Raw genomic sequence first — 26965 nt, 5'->3', positions numbered from 1 at the left:
GTTGTTAGGTGCCATTGCTGGGATGGAATGTGAGTTTGGGATCTGACACCTACAGTCTACACATGTTGTTTTGATTGGTGTGCCTATTTTCGAGATGTGTGCATGCTTGGTGATGGTCACTTCTGCTGTTGTGTCATTGTACGCTGTATGCATTGTCAGCCTCCATGTGTGGTGCTTGTCTGCACATTGCCGAGAGTGTGTTATGTTTTCACAGCACTGTTAGCCTCACCACATCTCTGTGTGTATGGGACACAACCACTAGTTTGCCCCAGAAGTGTTTGATGTGTTGGGAGCAGGGATCATACATGCTGTTTGTTATTTGCAGCTTTGACCATGATGACACTTACCTTTTGGTCACTGTGATGAGGGGGGTTTAGTCCCCATCACCACAATGCTCAACATCTGCTGCATCTTGGAAGCCCCCACTTAACTTCTGTTCTACACAGTGAGGGGGTGTTCTTTTTACATTGCCACAGTGCTGTGGTGATGCTTGCCTTGTGTATGTCACACTCATGTGTTGGTCACACATGTGCTGTTACTTACAGTGTATGCTCGTAGCCATAATCACTGTTGTGGGCATTTGTCACAGACTACACACTGTTGACATGATGTTAGGGGGGGATGTATTTTGCAGACATACCTGATGTTGGAGTATGCTGGATGTGCTGCGCATCACCCATCCTATGAGTGGGGGTGGCAGGGGTGATGGGCAACAGGTCCCCTGTGAGTGGGGGTGGCAGGGGTGATGGCCAACATCAGCCATATGGGTGGGGGTGGCAGGAGTGATGGGCAACATCAGCCCTCTTTGTGGGGGTGGCAGGGGTGATGGGCAACATCAGCCATATGGGTGGGGTGGCAGTAGTGATGGGCAACATAAGCCCTATGGGTGGGGGTGGCAGGGGTGATGGGCAACAGGTCCGCTGTGAGTGGGGTTGACAGGGGTGATGGGCAACATCAGCCCTATGTTTGGGGGTGGCTGTAGTGATGGGCAACAGGTCCCCTGTGAGAGGGGGTGGCAGGGAATGATGGCCAAAATCAGCCATATGGGTGGGGGTGGCAGTAGTGAAGGGCAACAAAAGCCCTAAGGGTGGGGGTGGCAGGGGTGATGGACAATAGGTCCCCTGTGAGTGGGGGTGGCAGGGGTGATGGGCAACATCAGCCCTATGGGTGGGGGTGGCAGGGGTGATGGGCAACAGGTCCCCTGTGAGTGGGGGTGGCAGGGGTTATGGGCAACATCAGCCATATGGGTGGGGTGGCAGGGGTGATGGGCAACATAAGCCCTATGGGTGGGGGTGGCAGTGGTGATGGGCAACATAGTCCCTATGGGTGGGGGTGTCAGGAGTGATGGGCAACATCAGCCCTATGGGTGGGGGTGGCTGTAGGGATGGGCAACATAAGCCCCATGCCTGGGGGTGGCAGTAGTGATGGGCAACATAAGCCCTATGGGTGTGGGTGGCAGGGGTGATGGGCAACATAGTCCCTATAGATGGGGATGTCAGGAGTGATGGGCAACATCAGCCCTATGTGTGGGGGTGGCAGTAGTGATGGGCAACAGGTCCCCTGTGAGTGGGGGTGGCAGGGGTGATGGCCAACATCAGCCATATGGGTGGCAGTAGTGATGGGCAATATAAGCCCTATGGGTGGGGGTGGCAGGTGTGATGGGCAACAGGTCCCCTGTGAGTGGGGGTGGCATGGGTGATTGACAACATCAGCCCTATGGGTGGGGGTGGCAGGGGTGATGGGCAACAGGTCCTCTGTGAGTGGGAGTGGCAGGGGTGATGGGCAACATCAGCCATATGTGTTTGGGTGGCACTGTAGTGATGGGCAACATAAGCCCTATGGGTGGGGGTGGCAGGGGTGATGGGCAACAGGTCCCCTGTGAGTGGGGGTGGCAGGGGTGATGTCCAACATCAGCCATATGGGTGGGGGTGGCAGAAGTGATCGGCAACATCAGCCCTATGTGTGGGGGTGGCTGTAGTGATGGGCAACAGGTCCCCTGTGAGTGGGGGTGGCAGAGGTGATGGCCAACATCAGCCATATGGGTGGGGGTGGCAGTAGTGATGGGCAACATAAGCCCTATGGGTGGGGGTGGCAGGGGTGATGGGCAACAGGTCCCCTGTGAGTGGGGGTGGCAGGGGTGATGGGCAACATCAGCCCTATGGGAGGGGGTGGCAGGGGTGATGGGCAACAGGTCCCCTGTGAGTGGGGGTGGCAGGGGTGATGGGCAACATCAGCCATATGGGTGGGGGTGGCAGGGGTGATGGGCAACATAAGCCCTATGGGTGAGGGTGGCAGGGGTGATGGGCATCATAGTCCCTATGGGTGTGGGTGTCAGGAGTAATGGGCAACATCAGCCCTATGGGTGGGGGTGGCTGTAGTGATGGGCAACATAAGCCCCATGCCTGGGGGTGGCAGTAGTGATGGGCAACATAAGCCCTATGGGTGTGGGTGGCAGGGGTGATGGGCAACATAGTCCCTATGGGTGGGGGTGTCAGGAGTGATGGGCAACATCAGCCCTATGTGTGGGGGTGGCAGTAGTGATGGGCAACAGGTCCCCTGTGAGTGGGGGTGGCAGGGGTGATGGCCAACATCAGCCATATGGGTGGGGGTGGCAGTAGTCATGGGTAACATAAGCCCTATGGGTGGGGGTGGCAGGGGTGATGGGCAACAGGTCCCTTGTGAGTGGGGGTGGCGGGGGTGATGGGCAACATCAGCCATATGGGTGGGGGTGGCAGGAGTGATGGGCAACATCAGCCCTATGTGTGGGGGTGGCAGAGGTGATGGGCAACATCAGCCATATGGGTGGGGGTGGCAGTAGTGATGGGCAACAGGTCCCCTGTGAGTGGGGGTGGCAGGGGTGATGGCCAACATCAGCCATATGGGTGGGGGTGGCAGTAGTCATGGGCAACATAAGCCCTATGGGTGGGGTGGCAGGGGTGATGGGCAACAGGTCCCCTGTGAGTGGGGGTGTCAGGGGTGATGGCCAACATCAGCCATATGGGTGGGGGTGGCAGGAGTGATGGGCAACATCAGCCCTATGGGTGGGGGTGGCAGGGGTGATGGGCAACAGGTCCCCTGTGAGTGGGGGTGGCAGGGGTGATGGCCAACATCAGCCATATGGGTGGGAGTGGCAGTAGTGATGGGCAACATAAGCCCTATGGGTGGGGGTGGCAGGGGTGATGGGCAACAGGTCCCCTGTGAGTGGGGGTGGCAGGGGTGATGGGCAACATCAGCCCTATGGGTGGGGGTGGCAGGGGTGATGGGCAACAGGTCCCCTGTAAGTGGGGGTGGCAGGGGTGATGGGCAACATCAGCCATATGGGTGGGGGTTGCAGGGGTGGTGGGCAACATAGTCCCTATGGGTGGGGGTGTCAGGAGTGATGTGCAACATCAGCCCTATGGGTGGGGGTGGCTGTAGTGATGGGCAACATAAGCCCCATGCCTGGGGGTTGCAGTAGTGATGGGCAACATAAGCCCTATGGGTGTGGTGGCAGGGGTGATGGGCAACATAGTCCCTATGGGTGGGGGTGTCAGGAGTGATGGGCAACATCAGCCCTATGTGTGGGGGTGGCAGTAGTGATGGGCAACAGGTCCCCTGTGAGTGGGGGTGACAGGGGTGATGGCCAACATCAGCCATTTGGGTGGGGGTGGCAGTAGTGATGGGCAACATAAGCCCTATGGGTGTGGGTGGCAGGGGTGATGGGCAACAGGTCCCCTGTGAGCGGGGGTGGCAGGGGTGATGGGCAACATCAGCCATATGGGTGGGGGTGGCTGTAGTGATGGGCAACATAAGCCCCATGCCTGGGGGTGGCAGTAGTGATGGGCAACATAAGCCCTATGGGTGTGGGTGGCAGGGGTGATGGGCAACATAGTCCCTATGGGTGGGGGTGTCAGGAGTGATGGGCAACATCAGCCCTATGTGTGGGGGTGGCAATAGTGATGGGCAACAGGTCCCCTGTGAGTGGGGGTGGCAGGGGTGATAGCCAACATAAGCCCTATGGGTGTGGTGGCAGGGGTGATGGGCAACAGGTCCCCTGTGAGTGGGGGTGGCAGGGGTGATGGGCAACATCAGCCATATGGGTGGGGGTGACAGGAGTGATGGGCAACTTCAGCCCTATGTGTGGGGGTGGCAGGGGTGATGGGCAACATCAGCCCTATGGGTGGGGGTGGCAGGGGTGATGGGCAACAGGTCCCCTGTGAGTGGGGGTGGCAGTAGTGATGGGCAACATAAGCCCTATGGGTGGGGGTGGCAGGGGTGATGGGCAACAGGTCCCCTGTGAGTGGGGGTGGCAGGGGTGATGGGCAACATCAGCCCTATGGGAGGGGGTGGCAGGGGTGATGGGCAACAGGTCCCCTGTGAGTGGGGGTGGCAGGGGTGATGGGCAACATAGTCCCTATAGGTGTGGGTGTCAGGAGTAATGGGCAACATCAGCCCTATGGGTGGGGGTGGCTGTAGGGATGGGCAACATAAGCCCCATGCCTGGGGGTGGCAGTAGTGATGGACAACATAACCCCTATGGGTGTGGGTGGCAGGGGTGATGGGCAACATAGTCCCTATGGGTTGGGGTGTCAGGAGTGATGGGCAACATCAGCCATATGTGTGGGGGTGGCAGTAGTGACGGGCAACAGGTCCCCTGTGAGTGGGGGTGGCAGGGGTGATGGCCAACATCAGCCATATGGGTGGGTGTGGCAGTAGTCATGGGCAACATAAGCCCTATGGGTGGGGGTGGCAGGGGTGATGGGCAACAGGTCCCTTGTGAGTGGGGGTGGCAGGGGTGATGGGCAACATCAGCCATATGGGTGGGGGTGGCAGGAGGGATGGGCAACATCAGCCCTATGTGTGGGGGTGGCAGGGGTGATGGGCAACATCAGCCATATGGGTGGGGGTGGCAGTAGTGATGGGCAACATAAGCTTTATGGGTGGGGGTGGCAGGGGTGATGGGCAACAGGTCCCCTGTGAGTGGTGGGGTGGCAGGGGTGATGGGCAACAGGTCCCCTGTGAGTGGGGGTGGCAGGGGTGATGGCCAACATCAGCCATATGGGTGGGGGTGGCAGGAGTCATGGGCAACATAAGCCCTATGGGTGGGGGTGGCAGTAGTCATGGGCAACATAAGCCCTATGGGTGGGGGTGGCAGGGGTGATGGGCAACAGGTCCCCTGTGAGTGGGGGTGGCAGGGGTGATGGCCAACATCAGCCATATGGGTGGGGGTGGCAGGAGTGATGGGCAACATCAGCCCTATGGGTGGGGGTGGCAGGGGTGATGGGCAACAGGTCCCCTGTGAGTGGGGGTGGCAGGGGTGATGGCCAACATCAGCCATATGGGTGGGGGTGGCAGAAGTGATGGGCAACATAAGCCCTATGGGTGGGGGTGGCAGGGGTGATGGGCAACAGGTCCCCTGTGAGTGGGGGTGGCAGGGGTGATGGGCAACATCAGCCCTATGGGTGGGGGTGGCAGGGGTGATGGGCAACAGGTCTCCTGTGAGTGGGGGTGGCAGGGGTGATGGGCAACATCAGCCATATGGGTGGGGGTGGCAGGGGTGATGGGCAACATAAGCTCTATGGGTGGGGGTGGCAGGGGTGATGGGCAACAGGTCCCCTGTGAGTGGGGGTGGCAGCGGCGATGGGCAACATCAGCCATATGGGTGGGGGTGGCTGTAGTGATGGGCAACATAAGCCCCATGCCTGGGGGGGGCAGTAGTGATGGGCAACATAAGCCCCATGGGTGTGGGTGGCAGGGGTGATGGGCAACATAGTCCCTATGGGTGGGGGTGTCAGGAGTGATGGGCAACATCAGCCCTATGTGTGGGGGTGGCAATATTGATGGGCAACAGGTTCCCTGTGAGTGGGGGTGGCAGGGGTGATGGCCAACATAAGCCCTATGGGTGGGGTGGCAGGGGTGATGGGCAACAGGTCCCCTGTGAGTGGGGGTGGCAGGGGTGATGGGCAACATCAGCCATATGGGTGGGGGTGACAGGAGTGATGGGCAACATCAGCCCTATGTGTGGGGGTGGCAGGGGTGATGGGCAACATCAGCCCTATGGGTGGGGGTGGCAGGGGTGATGGGCAACAGGTCCCCTGTGAGTGGGGGTGGCAGGGGTGATGGGCAACATCAGACATATGGGTGGGGGTGGCAGGGGTGATGGGTAACATAAGCCCTATGGGTGTTGGTGGCAGGGGTGATGGGCAACATAGTCCCTATGGGTGGGGGTGTCAGGAGTGATGGGCAACATGAGCCCTATGGGTGGGGGTGTTAGTGATGCTGGCCATGCAACCCCTATGGTGGGCTGTTGTTAGTGGCCAGGATGTGGATCCCCTGTGTGTGTGTGCCATTTTGCAGGTACGTGTCGTTTGTTTATGTGGTAGGTGCCTGACATACCGCCTGCGCCGTAGGCGTTGGTTCCTGATCTGGTCATAGATGTAGAGTACTGGTATGACCTGCGCGATGAGATTCATGATGTGTTCGCGTCGTACACGCTGCTTGTTGCTCCGTCTCGTACCCGCTGCAAGCTGGTCCGTCTCGTAGCCGTGTATTGAGTTGTGGCGCGAATTGTAGCTGATATGCTTGTTTTCCGTATGCTGTGACGTGCCGTACGTGACGACCCGTCCGGCGCATAGGAAGTACGCATCGTACTTTTCATGCCGGAAACTGCTATGGATACTGCTTCCGGGCGACTCGGGTCATCGTAAGGACTTACTGCTCGGACGGAAAATGGAGCTTCAATCACAGCCTACGTGTCGGTCGTGTTTTTGGCAGTTATGCGCATCATACTTACTCTACAGGACGGACCGGCTCTGGGTACGTGTCGGTCACACAGTAAGGCTACGGACAGCTGTCCGACCGGCTATCGGAATCGGCCCCAAAGTAGCGTCAGAGCATAGCAAGAATGTCATGTGGGCCATGATGGAAACATTTAAAAATGGAAACAGCCACTCCCGGATTTAAATCTAAAAGACAAGTGTATTGGGGTGTAAATTACCCCTCAGCCCACTAGTGTTACTATACCTGTTGTACTATGGATAACTACATTACTAGAGAGGCAGTAAGGAGAAGAGTGCCTTACCGAAAAAGGCAGTAAATGCCAAGTTCTTTCCTGTAAGAAAAAATAAGATTTTCAACTAGGGGTGAGATAGGCATTTTACTGTTGAGACGAGGGTGAACCATTCATCATAACACTCCAGACCTGTGGATTCGGAAGGATGGAAGATTCAGAAGGACTGTCCTCCTGCCAAGAGGACTGCTTGCCTTCTTCCCAAGCTACCAACAGTGACTACAAGGGTCAGTTTGTTGCTCACACAGGGGATCAGCCGAGACAGAACAAGCTTCCAGAAGCTTCATTGCAGCTTACCAACACCTATAGAACCTGCATGGACCTGCCTAAGCCCTGCTGGTGGCCTCTGTTGGAATGAGTCCTGATTCCCAAGAAGTGCCCAGGACCCTTCGCTGGCAAAGGTGAGAGTTCCTCCTGATGGAAATCCTGAAGTAGTTTGGGCTGTTTGCGACCGCAAATTGGCTCATATGCGCCAAGACTCTGCGGTATGTAATGACCACCAACGTGAAGCTCCAGCGGGACCTGCACTTTGTGCTGACAGCGATCTTCTGCGGTGGTCCACCAGCACGAAGCTCCACCGAAGACTGGCTCTTCACACTACAGCAAATCTCGTCTGAGATGTTTTACCTGCTTTTCGTAGCAAAAGCATAGGCCTCCTCCAATGCCCAAAACTATTTGTGCTGAACTTGAGAAGGTAACTGCTCAGTGGGACTAATATCGACCCTGTATCTGGCCTGCACTCCATCACGGTCCACCTGAACTTGTGACTTTCTCCTGGTCCAGCGTGACCAGATAACTGGAAGTGACACTTTCTGCTTCTTAGCGATTTTTTCACTAAAAACCTTTAAAATCAATATCTCCAGTTCTACTGATTGGATCTAGTTTATTAAAATGTACTCCATTTGTCTAGATTGGTTGGGATTTTTCTTGTGTTGTGTTTTTACTTTATCACTTTTTGTGTACTTTATAAATACTTTACACATTGCCTTCAACTGAAGCCTGACTGCTTTTGCGGTAATGACCTTTGTGGTCCACCCGCCTCAACCAATAACCCATTTTCTTATAGGAGGCTTGGAGCCGTGAGACAATGGCTGCTGCGAGAGCTGATGCTGGCCCGTTTGTTTCCTCTTGAGTAGAAAGCCCTTTGTTGCTTGAGTAGGAATGCTGCTCAGCTGCATTTGTATTTTAGCCCCATGCTTTGGAAAATTACATCTCCACCACCATCTATGAGCATCAGCGTTTGCTTTCAGCATCCAGCTGGAGACAGAATATGAGACATGTCGCCAAAGAGAGCGAGAGAAAGGAGGACAGGGACAAAAAGGTGAAACTAAGAGAAACATAGCTAATAAGGAGTCGAGGAAACAGTTGTTGAGAGGAGTTTGGGATGCAGCAGAAGAGCGAGAGGTGGGACAGGAAGCAACACCACAGCCTGGGTGCCGGTATTTCAACAAGGGAGGGGGAGAGAAGAAAGCACATGCACTCCCATGGAGTGTTGAAAATAAAAGAAAAAGGTTGCTCCCTGAATACAAGTCATCCAATCAAAAGGATAGTAAAAAGGCTATGTTACAGGAGACAGAAAAACACAAGATGAAGGAACGCCTTCAAATAAGAAGCAAGCAAACGAGAGTAATACTAAAGTCAACCAATGATAAGCAATTGACTGGCTGTTTTCCCACTATAAGATAATAATAGGTCTTTCACAACTGCAGTCTGGTAGGCGCGACCTAAAAATAAGGCACACTTCTCTGCTGCAAAGTTTTATTTTTAGATGTATTAATTTATTTTACTGATGAAGCGCACACAACTTACTACGTGCACAACACAAACTAGAATTTCTCTTGGAGTCAGCCCACTTTGAAAACAACGCAATTGTGTGATACTCTAACTACGCAAACCAATGTAAGTCAACAAATGAAAAACAATGGAGATTTTGCAGTTTCTTGAAATGAAGTTTTTTGGACGCTCCCTCATATCTAAATAATGTCTTCTTAGTTTTTGTATGCAATGGCAGCTAGTTTTCTTCTCTATGCCTTATTTTTATTTTATCATATCTATATATGTGAGGCTATGACTCCAAATAAATACGGTAAAGCGGAAGATTGCACAGTTACCCTGCAGAGGTAACTTTTAGGTCATAATGAAACATTTCCTAGCCAATGTAATGGAAAGCTTCAACTCTATTAAGGACTCGGAGGCGAGGATTATGCTTTACTTTCTTCACTTTAATTCCATAGCAGCCATTTTGATAACATCAACAAAACCAAATTTCTCAGCACTCCAGGGAAATTTGAGAAGCAAACAACAGACAAGCACATCCATGAAAGGGCATTGTCCAATCAGAACCCAGGATCCATTATAAAGCCCCTCTTCAGTGTACTGGTCTTCCTCTTTCGTCCAGCGAGTCACCGCATTCGTCTTACTCTACTCATCCTGCTTTCCAGAATCCCCTCCTGGAACCAAGAAAGGGATCAGAACTAGAAGCTAAACAGCGATAAATTGAATGCATTCCAAACATCCGTCATTTCAACAGAGAAATGCTCCTGACTTTGAAGCACAAGTACTAAAACTGTTCATTAACTGAAATACAATTCTATACCAAACTGCCCCACCATTAAGACAACATGTCAAGCGAAGCAGAGAGAATACTTTACTTACACTCAACGGGCAGGCATTCCGGAACCTCTCTGCGGGCGGGATAATCCTTGCCTCCGAGTCCTTAATAGAACTGAAACTTTCCTTTCCGTTAGCTAGGAAATTTTTCATTCTATGTCAGGACCGGAGGCTTCGGATTATGCTAGTTTAAAGCTTACTTACCACCAAGCGGGCCATATCAATAATAGTTTTGAAGTAGAACCTTTTAAAGGTTGAGTCTGAGGACCAACCTGCAGCATTCATTATGTCCTCCAAACTTGTCACTAGAGTGAATTCCTTGGAGGCCATCGCTCCTCTCGCAGAATGGGCTCCAAACTGCCGAACGTTAATAGCCGCCTCGTGCATGACCCACCACACCCTACGTGCAATCGTGGGAGATGACACTGCTTTATGCGGTTTCCGGAGTGCAATCAAAAGCTGCCTCTCCCCTGGAGGTCTAAGCTCCAAAGAGATCTCCTCATATGCTTTTAAGCAGCGCACCACACACAGCTTCGGGAAGTTTGGAAATTCGGGGTACTCTATCCCTCTATTGTGACATTTGGTTCTTCGACGAATGGTGAAAGAAACCCTGGTAGGAGGAAAAACCCTGCCTGTAATATCCAGGGGCCCTAACATCTGAAACTCGTCTACACGAGATCTGGCAGAGGAGCATCGCCAGTTTAGCAGACAATTCTTTCCTCAACAAGAACTCATTGGATTGCCAGGACAAAAATAAGTTGAGAACCTTGTTCACATCCCATAACTGTGCAGAAGGTAGAGACAATCTGAGCCCCCTCAGAAGTCGACATACAAAAGGGTGCTCCCCAACCGGTGCCCCTTGCACAGGAACGTGCCCTGCCAAAATGGCGGACTGAAAAGTATTCACCAACCAGTAGGTCAAACCATGATGGGCCAGGCTCGCCAGAAAATTCAAGGTCTGCACCATGTGCGCGCCCACAGGATAGCTACCCCTTTGCACACACCGACACCATCGCCTCCATGCTGATTGGTATCTCTTGACCAGGCCTTGGACAAGAGGTCTTCTGCATAGGCCTGGGATTGACCATCTACCCCTGTAATCCTCCACACCATTATGTGTAGGAACCCGTTCAGCGCCATATGATGCGGAGCCTGATCCAGATTGAGAAGAAGCTTTGGAAACTGGAAGAGACGGATTGGAAAATCCCATGAAAGTTCCAGTAGAACCGGAAACCAAACTTGCGACCTCCAAATTGGGGTGAGGAGTTGCTAGTTGCCGCCTAATCTGAGCCGACGCTCATGTGATCATCGCAAATGGCAGGAATTCATAAGCTTGCTCCCGAGTCCAATCCTGAAGGAAAGCGTCCGTGACTGCCACCAGAGGACCCGTTCTCCAGCTGAAGAACCGGGCCACCTGATGATCCAGTCTGGAGGCAAAAAGATCAACCAAAAAAGGACCCCAAAGGTTCTGCACCATGGCAAAAACCTCTGGGTGCAACTTCCAAAGACTGGATTCACGAAAGTGGCGTGAGTGCAAATCCGTGACTTGATTCTCCCATCCGGGGAGATACTCCGCTGTCACCGAAATCTGGTGATCTAGACAGAACTTCCAAAGGCTTGTCGCTAGGTCCGAGAGAACAATTGACCGAATACCACCGAGGTGATTTATGTACCTGACCACAGAGACATTGTCCATCTTCAGAAGGACACACGATTGGACCCGATCTCTAGTCCAACAACGGACAGCGAAGGACCCCGCCAAAAGCCTCAAACAATTGATATGCAGAGTCTGCTCCTGCGGTGACCAAGACCCTCCTGTGGAAAAACCCCAACACCTGGTGCCCCAGCCTGATCTGCTGTGTCTGACTCGATAACCAAGTCTAGGGTAGAGCCAAATATTGCCCGGCCATTTCACGCCTCTATATGAGTGAGCCACCAGCTAATCTCTTCCCATGCTTCGTCGGACAGGGACACTGGATGAGAGAAAGGAAGCCCTCTACTCAAATGTCCTGCTTTCAGCCACTGCAGGGCCCGAAAATGCAATGGGCCTGGACAAATGGCTTGAATGGAGGCCGGCAGGAGTCCCACCACGCGGGCAATCTGTCTGATGGGCACTCTCTGACCAACGTCCGGCGCAGCTCGTGACGGATCTTAGACATCTTCCGTGAAGGAAGGCAAAGAGTTGCCTTGGTAGAGTCTATCATGAAACCCAAGAACGTGACCTTCTGAGCCAGAACCAACAGCGACTTCTTAGTGTTTACGACAAACCCCAGCCTCTCTAACAGGCTGACCGCCTGTTACAACTGCTCTCGCAACCGTCGGGGATCCTGTGCCAAAAAAAGCATGTTGTTGAGGTAAACAAGGAGGCGTTTCCCCTGAGCCCGAAGGTGCTCCACGACTGGTCTGAGCACCTTCGTAAAGCACCATGGAGTGGAGGAAAGCCTGAAAGGCAGAGTGGTAAACTGGTACACCCACTGGCGCCAAAGAAATGCAGGAATTTCCTGTGCAGCAGAAAAATAGGGATTGCTAGGTATGTGTCTTTTAAGTCCAAGTGAACCATACAATCTGCCGGGTGTAACACGTCCCTCAAGAGGTGGATTCCCTCCATTTTTAAATGGCGGTAAACCAACCACTCACTGAACTTGCGCAGATTTAGCACCGGACGCTGCCCTCCATCCGCCTTGTCTACCAAAAACATGTTGCTTATGAAGCCTTGCAGATGCGACGATGTGAGGAGAATAGCCCCTTTGTCGAGGAGGGAGGAGACCTCCGAATCGATCAGTTCCACCTCTAGACGTGAAAACAGGATAGGCATAGGTCTGCTCTCCTGACTTGGAGTGCTGCAGAATTCTATACGAAAATCTTGGACAGTTTCTAACACCCAAGCATTGCTCGTGATGGTTTCCCAAACATGCACAAACCTGGCCAAACGGTTGCCCACTTACATAAGGAAAGAGGTGGAAACACTTAACGGTGTTAGAGGAGTTGAAGCCGCCTCTGAAGCCCAGTCCTCTCGATCGTCATCCACGGGAGGGGTAGAAGTTTTGATAGCGGGCCTGATCTTGATACTGCCCTCGTCTGGAGCCTTGCCCTCTGGAGTTTTGGGAGGCATGGCCGGTCGAGCGGCCCCTACCTCGACCGGCCCCACAGAAAACCCAGGAGGAGAAAACCCGCTTGATAGAGGACTGGGCCTTATGTAGGGACGTGAAAGTATTCACTAATTTCCCGAGCTCTTTGATAAAAGGCTCGCCAAACAATCCACTCTGGGCCACCGCCCCAGCTTCGGAATTGGCCAGGTACCCCAACTTCGGGTCCACCTTAACAAGGAAGTATTGCCGCTGCTCCATAGAGAGCGCATAGTTGGCGTTACCAAGGAACACCACTGCATGCTGTGCCCAACCAGAAAGGGCCTCTGGCGATATCAGGGCACCCGAGGCCTTGGCGTCCTTGACCATGTCCAGGATCATAGTTAGTGGACCCAGGGCGTCCAAAAGTTTATCCTGGCATACCCTCCAGGACCTGTCTATCCCCTTCTTGGTGTCCTTAATAAACTTAGCCAAAATGTGGCCATTCTGGGGTCTAATTGAGCGGTCTGGGCAACTTTACCATCAAGGGAGGGTCAAGGGTACTCCGTCCGGAGGTGGCTACAAGCCTTTTTCCCCATGGGAGTACGAATCCTACTGGCCATATAGCTCACCACCTTTGCGGAGGGCGCCCATTCGGATGATCGACGGTGTACAATAACTCTGGATCCAACATGTCCAAGCTGTCTCCAACCCTTTGAGGATCGGTAGGCCCAGGGGTTACCACAGGGCGCCATGGCCTGAATGGGCCGGCCTCCTCATCTGTATCCGCTTTGGTATCGTTTCCAGCCCCTTGTGTCGGGTTCGCGGGCGGAGGCAGAATGGAGGGAGGGGCGGGATCTGTGGGAACTGACAAGGACTGGTTTTGGGCAAGGAACGCTTCTTGCAATGCGCAAAAGTATCTTGGTTCACTCCATTCACCTTGGGGCACTTCACTGAAGCTGGCTCCTCCTCCTGCACACTTTGCAGGTTACATGGGGCATTTGTCGAAGGCAGAGCCCACTTAGCGCATTCAGGCGCAATTTGCTGCGCTAAGCGCTCCTCCATGGGGGTCATCACCTCCTCCAGAGCTCTATAGATTGACGTGTCTACCGCATCATAGAAATCGTCATCCCATGGAATCTGGGCTAAGGGACCTTCGTCCCACTGCATGTCTGCATGGTCTGACATGCCTCACAAAAAATCTAAACCACTGAACTAGGGCCCTTGTGATGCTGCCAACCCGTAAGCTGCTTAAGGCCGGTGGGGCATCTCAATACCTCCAGCAGTCCCGTGAGAAAACTGCTTTATGGGCGCTGGGGACCAGCTACTGTAAATATATATATAGGGCACAGCCCCAATCTCAAAAAGGGGTCTATTACCTGGGACACTACCCTGCTTTAATGCCAAATTTCTAATAAAAATACCAATAAGGCCCAAAGACTCCCCTGGGAGCATGTCCCTTCCAGGCCAATCTCAGAACCTGATTGAAAAACACACCCACGCCGGGCGTCTATCAGCACACACACACCTACCCAGAGCAGAAGGACGTCTCAGTAAAGCAGGCTTCACAGCCTGTACAGACCGTCCAGGCGGACTCTGATTCTGACAGGGTGTTAAGAAGATGTTCAGTACACAGGAATATGTCCAAGTTAGAACTTTATTCAGCATGTAAATGCAAGACCACTAGTCCACACGCAGCTCAAGCTTCAACTGGCCTTTCAACACCCCACATTCCAAACAGAATACAGGGGTTGCTCAGCAACACAGTGAAAGCCCAGAATGATAGAGCAAAGAGCAAAGTGTGACCACAACACATCTTGCTCCCATAAAATGAAAGAACAATATTAAAAGAAGAAATATTAAAAGAAAACAATGAAAAGATATGATGAACATAGTATGCATAAACTTAACACATCTAAAACTTTGGTGCTACAACACAGAAAATTCAAAATACATTTTCCATAAAATGTGAAGATTATGTCATGCAATAATCACCATGCCAAACAGGAGGACATCTCAATCTTTTAGTGGATTGTCCACCAACAGAGTTCCTTTCACCTATACCACTAGTTTGACCCAAATAAAATTTCCTAGTGGGTTGTTGGTCACTCAACCTACCTGGTAAAGCAAGATGACCATAAGAGGTTGTATTAGCCCTAGGACTGCAACCATTCCACTTGACCAACCTGGACATGCTCCACACACCACTTGAATCCAAACGCACCACATTCTTTCTCACCTCAACAATCACAAATGGCCCCATGAACCTAGAACGTCCCTTCTTAAGGAATCCCGGTCTCCTGATTAACACCTTCTCTCCCACATGCCAACCTTTGTCACAAGTTCTATTTCTAAAATGAAATCTAGCCTTGTATTTTTCTTGGTGAGCTAATCTCCTGGCTTGGAGATTTTCTCTAGAAGTAAATTGACTCACTTCTAAACTCATCCTCAACCAAGCAAGATTTAACTTATCATGAGGTTTTCTGCCCCTCAAAACAGAAAAAGGTGACACTAAAGTCACACAATTGGGAGTATTGCGATGAGCCCACCACGTCTCTCTAAGCATAGATCTGAGAGATGATTTAGTTTGCACAGCTCTCTGAGCACAACTCTTCACAATCTTATTCATACTTTCTGCTAGGCCATTAGCTTGTGGTGAATATAATGCAGTTTTGAGATGCTCAGGAAGGAACACATTTCATGAGATACAAATTGCACCCCATTATCAGTAATGAGACATTTTGGGACTCCTTCTCTAGAAAATTCCTCAGAAAGGAACTCCGTCACAGTTTGAGTGTTAACTATAGGCACACACTTAGTCACAACCCATTTTGAAGTGTAATCAACAAACAACGTTCATCATGTCGCAAAAGGTCAAAAGGCCCAGCAATGTCCAAGCCCAATTTGGGCCATGGTTCAGTGGGAATTTCAACTGGTGATAATGGAGCAGTATTAGTTTTCTTACTTTTGTCACTGTTAGCACATTTCCAACAATCTTTTACTACTTCCTCAACCTGTCGGTCCATTCCTGGCCACCAATACCACTCACGGACTCTAGCCTTTGTCAAATTTCTTCCTAAGTGTCCTTCGTGTGCTAAATTTATCAATTTACTCCATAAACTACGGGGAGGTATAACTCTCTGACCCCTGAGTAGTTTATCATCAATTATGCACAATTCATCCCTCACATGCATGAAAGACTTAAAAGAGTCTGGCACATCTTGATCAGCAGGCCAACCTTTAACAACCCAATTCTTTAGTTCTTCCCACTCCTTGTCTTCCTGAAAAGCCTGATACCACTAATCAGCATCAACAGCAGATTCATACACCCATGCCACTTAGGAATCCTCAACTCCACCTTCCTCCCGATTCAAAGGCATCCTAGACAAACAGTCAGCTGGTCAGTTTTTTGAGCCAGGGACCTAGGGAATTCAGAATTCCGCGTGCCGTGAACCATAGAGTGTATGCGTACAGGCAGCGCCACCTAGCGGTTGGAGAAATTCACTGCACTCCGCCGCAGGGTTAAAATGACATCCACCAAGTCGTGTGGGGCCGACAAGCGTACCCGCGACTGCCTCATTCATAACCCTGAAAAAGAGAAAACAAGCCCAACACACCAAGAGAAAAAATCACATAGGACTGGCAAGCGGCCCCGTGACTGCTGCAATAATAATTTAGGAACAGTAATAAACATGTCATATAAATTATACCACAATCTAAAACACAATGCAATAAAGGGAAAACACTAATCTGTGGCTGCGAGTAGCGAAAAAAAAGGAAGATCAGGACACGGAAGAGGAGTTATATGCTGGATCCTGTGTTCTGATAGGACAATGCCCTTTCATGGATGTACTTGTCTGGTGTTTGTTTCTCCAATTTCCCTGGAGTTCTGGGAAATGTGGTTTTGTTGATGTTATTTACATGGCTGCTATGGAATTAAAGTGAAGGAAGTAAAGCATAATCCGAAGCCTCCAGTCATGACATAGAATTCTGTTTGTTTCTATGCATTACATTTTTAATACAGAGTATTTGTACTGCGGATTAAAACATACAAGTGCTTTACAGAGTACTACACAATATCAGTCAGAGATATTTAATCTGTAAACAAAATGCATCTTTTCAGCCCCAAATAATGTGCGATAATCATAAGATACAAGGAAGAAAATCAGAAATCTCTGCCTAATACTGTTTTTAAGTAATGATAACTTAAGTTCTTCTACAACTTCTGGTTTTGCTCTACCTCTTTGAGTTCAGAGACAGAGACTTCTTATTGTTGTCTGTGACCTCATTACATTGAGCATTATTGGAGATGTGAATTAAAAAAGAAATATTCCATTTACAAAGGAAGATGACTGTAAATAACTGTGACTATCCATTCAGAGATTTGTATTTTGCAAAGAAAAAATACATATCTCAGTCGACAGTGCAAATAATATAATTGAAAATAAGACACACAGAAAAAAACACCCAAGTTGCTAATTGCAGCTGTTCCAACAGGGGAGTGTGGATGTGGTGCATTTCAATCAAGAGGAGATCCGGCAGAGAACCAGCTCCACTAAGCACACAATGCCCCCATTGGACGGGGGGAGATCTGGGTGTACACTGGCCGAGCCTCAGCTGGCTCCACTGATGTAAACTTTTAGCCTGGTGTCCCATCTGCCAGAGGCTGCCAGGTCACAGTGATGCTCACCCCGCCTGAGTGGAGGACTATCACTTCATTCCCCTACCGGTGATCGCAAGGCCTGCTTACCCTGGGTAGAGAAATCACACAATGCAGCCATGCGCAGAGGGACATCTCCACGCACGCCCTGACCATGGTCTTTTTGTTAGCTGTGCAGGCACAAAGAACTTGTGGGCAGATTTACCAGAACTGGCGCAGCCTTGCATATTAGCAGGGATGCGCCAGTTAACTTGCATGACAGAAAAATAGCCTGTGCCGCCATGGATGCCCCGCATTTACAACGCGGCGCACCGTGGCGCATGGATAGACAGATGTGTGACACATCTTGTTGGCGTAAGGGCCGCGCATTGCTGGAGTCGTTTCGCAAGCACAACGCAACTCCAGCAATGCTCAGGAATGCCTATTCTGACCATGTTGCGTCACTCCTTACACCTGCTTCAAGCAGGTGTAAGGTTTTGATGCAGTGAGATCGTAAAAGTGACTCAGTGAAATCCGTCAATTTTACGAGGCTTCCTTGTGACGGAAAGCCCACCCTGCATACATTATACCTGACGGAGGTATAATGTAGTGCAGGGCTTTACAATGTGATGCATCTCCCTAGATGCATCACGTTGTAAATATGTCACAACGTGGCGCATTGTTTACGTTGCTGCTGCATCACAGAAGTGACACAACGGCGGCGTAAAGTCGGCGCAAGAGGCTTGTAAATCTGCCCCTTGGTGCTCACTTGACAAAGAATCAGTTCCATCATTGGAGCTCTTACAGAGGTGGCTCCACTGAAGTTGTCTGTCTGGGATCACTAAATACTACAGCCCGTTCTCTGCCTGGGAAGCAGAGGCCATAGCTGGCTTTAGTGGGCTGGCAGACCCCTAGCCACACCGTAAATGAGCCCTTATTTTGTCTGCAATAGAGAAGTATTGGTGTGGTCAAGCCAGGATAAACAGGAGGGGAGGGGGTGGCAGAGGGGACATAGTCCGACGTGGCAGGGTTTTAGATTTGGCAGATGAGAATGAGGTAATGATCAATTTCTTTTTTATGTTGTTCATAGTTTCAACCAGTCTGGCATGTTTGTCAGAGAGTTTACCTGTCCAGGTGCTTAGGTTTCTCATGACTTAGGAGTATTTCAATAAGGTCAACAGTGATCCAGAAGGTTAATGGTCAATTTTGTGGGTTGGTGGCTGGGAGGCAAGTGAAAGAAGAAGTTAAATCTATTGGCTTGTATTGCATAAACAGGGACTCAAAATACTTGTAGCTGGGGCTGAGTAACTGTCTCCACATTACAGATCACAATGACTTCTCCAACAGGTTCAAGAGTTATCACGTGCATGAGGATAATGTAACCATTTGGGAGAAAACCCTGAAGAGACGATAAGTCTATTTGCAAGGATTCTGTGATGGCAAGAAAAAGAGGGGAAACATCAGGGATGGTTTCATGCATATTCATAAAGTGCTTGACCTCTGTCAGCAGACAAGAAAAAAAGTTGTAGCACCAAAAGTGGGGTGAAGGGACTGGGAGCTGAAGTGACCCTTCCCATGAGAGATAGAGACCCCCGATTTTCAAAGTGGTGGCATGACTGGAGGTTGGGTATGGAAATGATCTGCAGTAAGCAATGAGCCTGGAACTTCTAGTAAGTTGAGATGATGTTATTGAACTTGAGAGAGATGCTGGAAGTGATCCTCCTACTCAATGTAATGAGACATTCCATGAAGAACAAGCTGGCAGCAATCTCCACTGAGTGATGAGAGCAAAAGCTTCTGAAAAGCAGACTTTTCTTTTGTTTGGATTCAACTAAAATTCAAACATCTCCTTTTAAAAAATGAAACCATAGTCTACTTTCGGCCAGCAATTACTTTCATCATGTAGTGAAGAGGACTGCGAGTGAGTTGAAAAACTGTCTCCTAAAGTGGTCTAATACTGGCCAGCCAACAGTCTGCATTGTTCATAGGTCTATGATTAAACATGAACAATGGTAAAATGGTAGAAGCAAACATAGTTGTCTCATAATTTTCTAAAAATATATCGATGTATTGCTCTATTTGTTTAAAAAAAGATATAAGCTTGATAATGCATAAGTATACAGTATCTCTATTACATCAAGATTTCATCAAGAAACACAATAATTACACATAATAATCATTAAAAACAGATTAAAATAAAAAAAGGGATAGTACAAATTTTTATGTGAATCTGTTTTTAATGATTATATCTTTTTTTAAACAAATATAGTAATAAATCAATATATTTTTAGAAAATGATTGGGTTGTAGTCACTAGCAAAGTGTTTGGGGTGTGGAATTATACTGCTCCCTTCAAGTATGCGGATAGGTTGAATGTACGTGAGTGTGTTGTATAACAGGATATATAGTCAAAAGTACTAAAGTAGCAATCTTTCCAAAGGAAATACGTTCTGTTGACATGACTGTTCGGTACCCTATTCCTTTGGTATAAGGGGTCCCTCTCGATGTTTTACAAGTTGCTTGTATATCCAGCACTTGCAGGCAACAATAAAAGTGTCATGATAACTCTGGTGACTAATGTACCCGCTGGAGAGAGATGGGAGTTTGTTTAGTGGCAGTTTTGAATCATCAAGGTTAGCATAGAGGGTTAATATGCCTGCTGCAAAGAATGTGTAACATGCATATCAAAGAACAGTATTTTATGTGTAAGGCTCGGTGGGTTACTGCTTTTGTCACTGAGATTCTTTTTTTACTGTGCAGTTCATAAGTTACATACATAATGTAGCACAGTGAGCTATGAACTGCCATCAAAGAGCTGCATGCAAGCTGCATGGTACAGGTTACAAAGTTATGATTTCTTTCCAGTTTTTCATTATCCTGATGTTGCTAAAAAGGGTTTGTTTGGGTAGAAATACATTCTTATCATTAAAGTCAACGCTAACTACTGTGTTATGTTCTGGATCCTGAGTTTGTGCTTCTTCATATCAAGAACTCTTAAAAAATGCCTACCAGTATGTGTGACGTGCATACTACACCTTGTAGTCCCCATTACCTTAGGTAACTTTTCTATACACTGATTTGCACACGTATGATCATTGTCTCTGTATGTGTGTGTCATGTAAAGTACTCTGGCACCCTACACTGGTATGAGAGGTGCTATAAAACAAATGAAATACATGTGAGCGAGAGGCACTGTTGGTGATAGTGAGGGAATCATTGAAGAGCCCCATCAAAGATTGTCGTATCCTGGTGCACAGTAAGTTCATAATTTACTATGCTTTAGAAGCTAATACAGTTGAATGTAAAATTACAAATGTGTTGTAGAATGCACCATGTTTTCGCGAATTTTCTTGGGGGTGCGAAAACAAAGGCTGTAAGCTGTCAGTTTGCAACACTCAACTTCTAAATATCTGCAAATGAACTGTGTAAACCACAAATAGATAGTAATTCAAAAGTGTGCTGGAAACTTAGGGGCATATTTACAATAACTGGTGCATCCCTGCATATCAGCAGGGATGCGCCAGTTATTGTTCGCCACAGCTCCGCCACCATGGATGCGCTGCATTTACTATGCGGCGCACTGTGGGGCAAAAACGGCAGAGATGCGTGACGCATCTGTGCCGTAAAAGTGGCGCATTGCTGGAGTTGCGTCGCAAACGCGACGCAGCTCCAACAATGCTCTGGGGGTCCCTATCTTGTTAATGCTGCATCAATCCTTACGCCTGCTTCAGGCAGGCACAGGGTTTTGACGCAGCATGGGCCTAAAAGTGACTGAGTGAAATCTTGTAGCTTTCACTCAGCCACTTTTAGGAGGCGTCCCTGCGCCGGAACGCCCCCCCACCCCCCGCGCAGGAACGCCTACTTGTGGCGCAGGGCTTTACAACGTGACGCATCTCCCAGATGCGTCACATTGTAAGTACCCCGCACAATGGCACAGGATTTGCGCCGCCGCTGCGTCACAAAAGTGACGCAACTGCGGCGTAAATGAGGCGCAAGGGGCTTGTAAATCTGCCCCGTAGTTTTAGTAGGATCAAAACAATCAAGACACTTTACTTGGTGATGTTCAAATGATACATATTTGCCAAAACCACATTTCCACACATTAGTATTTGCGCGCTGTATAGTTTTATCAGTAAGACTGCATGTTGGCATTTTGCTTCCATTCAATAGAAACTGTTCTGTATGTATAAGACAGTGTCCCCTTCTGACCTACAATAATGCCTCAACAACGTATACGGTGCAGGAACGCCTCCTAAAAGTGGCTGAGTGAAATCTACAAGATTTCACTCAGTCACTTTTAGCCCCCATGCTGCGTCAAAACCCTGCGCCTGCCTGAAGCAGGCGTAAGGATTGGCGCAGGATGAACAAGATAGGGCCCCCCAGAGTATTGCTGGAGCTGTGTTGAGCTTACTACGCAACTCCAGCAATGCGCAACTTTTACAGCACAGATGCATCACGCATCTGTGCCGTTGCCCCATGGTGCGCCGCATTGTAAATGCGGCGCATCCATGATGGCGGACCTGTGGCGCACAATAACTGACGCATCCCTGCTGATATGCAGAGATGCGCCAGTTATTGTGAATATGCCCCACAGTTTCTAGTCTGTAGCACACTTCTGTGTATCAATGAGAATCTGCAGTTCTGCTCACAGAAATGAAACAGCCCAAGCAGTTTACTATTTCCCATATACAGGTAAAATAAGGAAGGCTGATATATGGCTAGCCAGGGCATTTTATAGTAATGTCAACTCCTATCTAACCGTTCCAAGCCAAAATAATATCATAACACTCAGCAGAGTGCAGCCATTTATAGCGAATACAGGCTGGTTAATAGCTCCTTTTTCCTGCTTCATGCTCTTACCCTCACACAAGACTTGTCCGTGATGGGTCTTATCCATCATTCAGTACTGTACCAGCCCCTATACCACTCATCAGCACGGGCAACACCATGTACGTCAGTTATGAGACATGAAGTGTACCAGCTGCTGCCTTGGCATCCCTGGCCCTCCCCTTGCAACTCTTGACATTCTAGATCACGATGGTAGCAGCAGGCTCAGAGAGACCTGTTTACTCTTTGCAGTTTGCACTCCTTGCCCTTCCTCTAGCTCTCAGCAGCAAATATGACGCTATTGACGGAATCTCTAATCTGTTATGCCTTATGGACTCAAAGTATGCTTACGTCACTTCAGCTACCTTGAGCATGTTAGTAACTTGAGGTTGATGGACAGCATTACCTCTGAAGATTATTCAGAGGAAAATGCTACTTGTTGGCTGTGCAATACAAATAATGCTTTCTATCAGCATATGCCAGTTGTCTGATGCTTTTTTCTATCATGATGGAAGAAAATATTAATTAGTATTACATTAAAGACAAATGCAGAACTTCAGCTATATTAGTCACACAAAAGGTGATGGGAAGAAAGCTTGCAAATAGTCTAGCCATTGGCAATCCCAAGGGGCAGCATTCCAACCTATTGTTTTTCATCCACATTGCCACTCTAGACAAATTCCCACCTATTGCAAATTACTACAGCCTTGCAACTCCGTTTTCAGCCTTTTTAGGCCACATCAGTGAGGTATAGCTTGGTTCATATGTCACAGTGAGCAAGGGATCCACACCTGGGCTTAGCCTTGGCCACTAAGGGCATTGCCTCAATCACACGAAAATGCGTTTTTATGTTCTATTATTGAAAGAACACTTTTCTATTAATATTCAGAAAAAGTTCTGTTCTCTTTAGATAGCTAAAAATCGAGTGATTGCCACTAGAATTCTTCAGCATTGGAATTCTTCATGGAACTTAGACATGGATTCCTAATTCTATCATGCAAGTATACTTTAAATCACTTCCAGACTTGAGAATGAGACTCCTTTTCAGAAGTATCATCAATTTGGAACTCACTTCCAGTAACACTGAGATGTACAGAATCTTTACTTTCATTTCATGTAAAACTCACTTTTCCAAGATACCTCTGGAGTGACTATAATCTAGACCCCTAATGTTTGTTAGTCTCCAATCACTGGACCCAAATCGCTCATATCCTGTCAACCTACATGCTCTCACACTTTATACTAATCTTTCTCTACGGCCTTTTTACCCATCTCCCTTCTCCTCCTAACTTTTTCTTTTCTTTAACACCCTAGATTATCTTCTCTTCTCTCTGTTTCTGGGTGTACCTAGAATGTGATGTTAAGCATATTTATGAGCATTGGATAAAGATACACTCTTTACACCAAATTGTTCTCAATCTGTATTCTTTCACTTTTCCATCCTTCTCGATATCATTTCACTCTCCTCTCCATCTGCTTGCTCCAATGTTGATAAAATCGATATCATTTCTAGGGTTTCCAGTTAAAACTAATTATAACCAATAAAACACAGTCAAAGTGACTACCTACTTTTGAGTGACAACTGGTAAACACTGGATTGTACCTCAGAGCACCTTTCTGTGCTGTGTACACCCACAATGGCCCCTTTCACCACTTTACATCACTTAATGTGCCTTTGTGAGCATCTAAAAGGTCCCTGGAACCCCAGGACCTATTTCCACTCCCGGTTTGAAAGTTTTGCTCACCTCATATGGCTTCAAAAAGCTGTTCACTGCAAACTGCTGTGTAGTTGCTAGCAGGTTCATAGACCAATGCTGAGCAGACAATCAGTCCAGGGGAAGAGGCACCACCATGATGTCATCCTTCTTCACTGGCAGGACACCCCTAGGCATTCTGAAAGCTCAGGTATCAGTATTGTGAGCACAAAGATCACTATACGTACGGATGCCTCCTAAGTCAATGTCCTCCCATAAAGTGCTGTATCCAACATACCTATTCTTATGTTTACATTGTGATGGTGTATAAAGATTAGATCTGAGAAGGGGGCCTTTTTTAGATCCGAAGGGTAGAGAGACCCTTTCTCAATTGAACGGGATTAGGGGCATACGTCCTCCCTATTTAATTAAACGTCTAACCTATAAGTATCCCACTTTGCATGTTGGGTGTGATCAATTCTAGAGAGAAAAGAGGGGTGGTCTTCACAATAGCTCAGCGCTGTTAACTGTGGGGAAGGCAAAGCATCCTTTTCTGTAAATAACCCTCACACACTCTAATAGTGTCATGCTTCATAATCAGGTTCACCCTGACTCTTAGAGGGCTAGGCGGGCTCAACCATCTTCCAGGGAGTTCTTACAGAAAAACGACCAGGGAGCTTAACTAGAGATCACAAATCCCTCACCTTCTCCAAGGTATCCCTTTATTGGTGTAGTAGTCGGGATGCTTAAAAAAATAATAGTAGTGGGTTTTTAGGATTGAATGGTCCTATGACCCTATGTCATACCAATATGTTTCAGCCCTACTCTAAGGCCTAGATAGGTCCCGGGCTTTCATCAGTGTGATGCGGTAGTACCTCTCTGGTTCTTACAGCATATTATGCTATCCTGTGATTAAATAATATATATGCAGCCTTGTGTATGCTAGGGCAATAAAATACAATTGTGTTGTATTGTATCATAGATTTATCTGTCACCCTGCCAGTATCCTGGCGCTGCGACTTACCAAGTTGTCACTAGGCAGAACAGATAGCCTATACGCTGATTTAGAGAGCTCATATAACTCATCCGTGGGGAAGAGCCAAGTCTTTAAGCTTTTAAAGTTGCCCTCTTACTGTGCCATTGGGGTCCAACCTGCAATGGAAAAACAAATATATATATAGATATATATTTTAGTCTGGAAAGGTTCTAAGGAGGATGCCATGACATTTGTTAAAGACATCAATGTGAATGATTTGAATCTTAAGTTTACTGTTTCCATCGACAACCTCTCTGTTGAATTTCTTGATGTCTTGGTATATATAGACAATGACAGACTTTGTACTAAGTTACATAGAAAGATTACTGCAGGTAATTCCATTCTTCATGCCAACAGTGCAGATCCTCGTCATTTGATTAATAGCATACCTTATGGGGAATTTATTTGCATTCGAAGAATTTGTAGCTCTGAATTGGTCTCCACTGAATGCCAGAAGGCAGCATTTAGTAGATTCTTGGATAGGGGTTATAAGAACATCTCTTGACCCTTGCCCTTAATAAGGCTAATAGTATACCAAGAGTCAATTTACTTCAGCCCAGCACTAAAAATGTAATCAAGATTTCAGAACCTGAGGTACAGTCGATACGTTTGATTACAACTTTTTGTGCTCAAGAAAATGCCATCCGCAAGATTATTTATTCAGAATGGCCTATCGTCTTAACTGACAACATTTTTGGCCCTATCCTTCCTAGTCTTCCATCCATTACCTTTAGAAAGGCTCCTTCGATGAGGGATGCTCTTGTGAGACCTATGCCTGTGCCTATTACTAAAGGCACTTGGCTAACTAGGACAGGATTTTTCAAATGTAATTCTTGCCGAGCTTGCACTTTTGCTACCAATAGTACACACTACAAAACAGCTTTCAGTGATAAAGAGATAGCTATCCAAGGGCATTTAACTTGTCGCACAGAGTATGCTATTTACAAACTTAAATGCACATGTGATTTGGAATATATTGGTAGCACCAAACTTCCTGTGCATAAGCGTATTCTTCAACATGTGAGAGCTATTGTCAATTCAGACCACAACTATCCGGTTGCTAGGCACTTCAAATCCATCCATGATAACAAATTAAAGGATTTGGAGTACACTGTCATTGGGTCAGTTGCCAACCCCGGATGGGGTGGCAATCGAGATAAGCTATTGAGACAACGGGAGTCTCATTTTATTCTAGCTCTCGACACAAGAGTCCCCAATGGCCTAAACATCAATGAAGAGCTGCATAATTTTCTATGATTGCTGGAACATGTTTTTTCATGTTCATTACTCTTTTTATGTACATTGTCAATTAGTAAGTTACACACATTGTATCTTCTTGCAATCTCCTCCCATATGATTCTCTCTTTTTTTGACTTGCTGCTACTGCTTTTATGATGATTATTATATAGCACTATTTTGCACTGTTTCTTCACAGCACCTTAGTTTTTAGATTATTACAGACTATTTATTATCGGGGTAATTTCATGTATAGAGTGTGTTCATTTTTTTATGCATTCTTTTACTATGAGATTTTAGCTATTTATGACGTCCGACAGCTTTTATTGTTGCACTGATATCGCTAAATTTTTTATAAATACTGCTATTATGGTCGTTTGCCTTTTCTGTTTGGGCTATTTCTTGTCACTAATTTTATCTCATGTCTTTTTAGATTCTAGATTTTTTGATTTTTTTATTAGTGACAAGATTAGTATTTTAGTATACTTTTATATTTGCATTTGAGTGAGACATTTGCATCGCCCAACTTATTATTCTGAATTGTTAGATTCTCCTCAGGTACTTCTGTATTCAGCTACCTCTCTATGCAGTTTATTTCTTACTTTTTTCTTTTTTCTCACTTTCTAATGTTCGTATTTTTGCAATTTGAATGATATGCTTTTTTTGATGTAATTTGAAAGTACAATGTGGTTGTTATGTATGGACACTTGTCCTTCATTTGTTAGATTTTTACATTATAGGTATCTTTAGAGGCGGAATAGATGCACTATGTATTCATTTGACTACCGCCCGTTTGCTACGTACTTGTAAT

This window comes from Triturus cristatus, chromosome 6 (genome assembly GCF_964204655.1).
Source record: "Triturus cristatus chromosome 6, aTriCri1.1, whole genome shotgun sequence".
NCBI lineage: Eukaryota > Metazoa > Chordata > Amphibia > Caudata > Salamandridae > Triturus > Triturus cristatus.
This window is presented reverse-complemented; position numbering follows the sequence as displayed.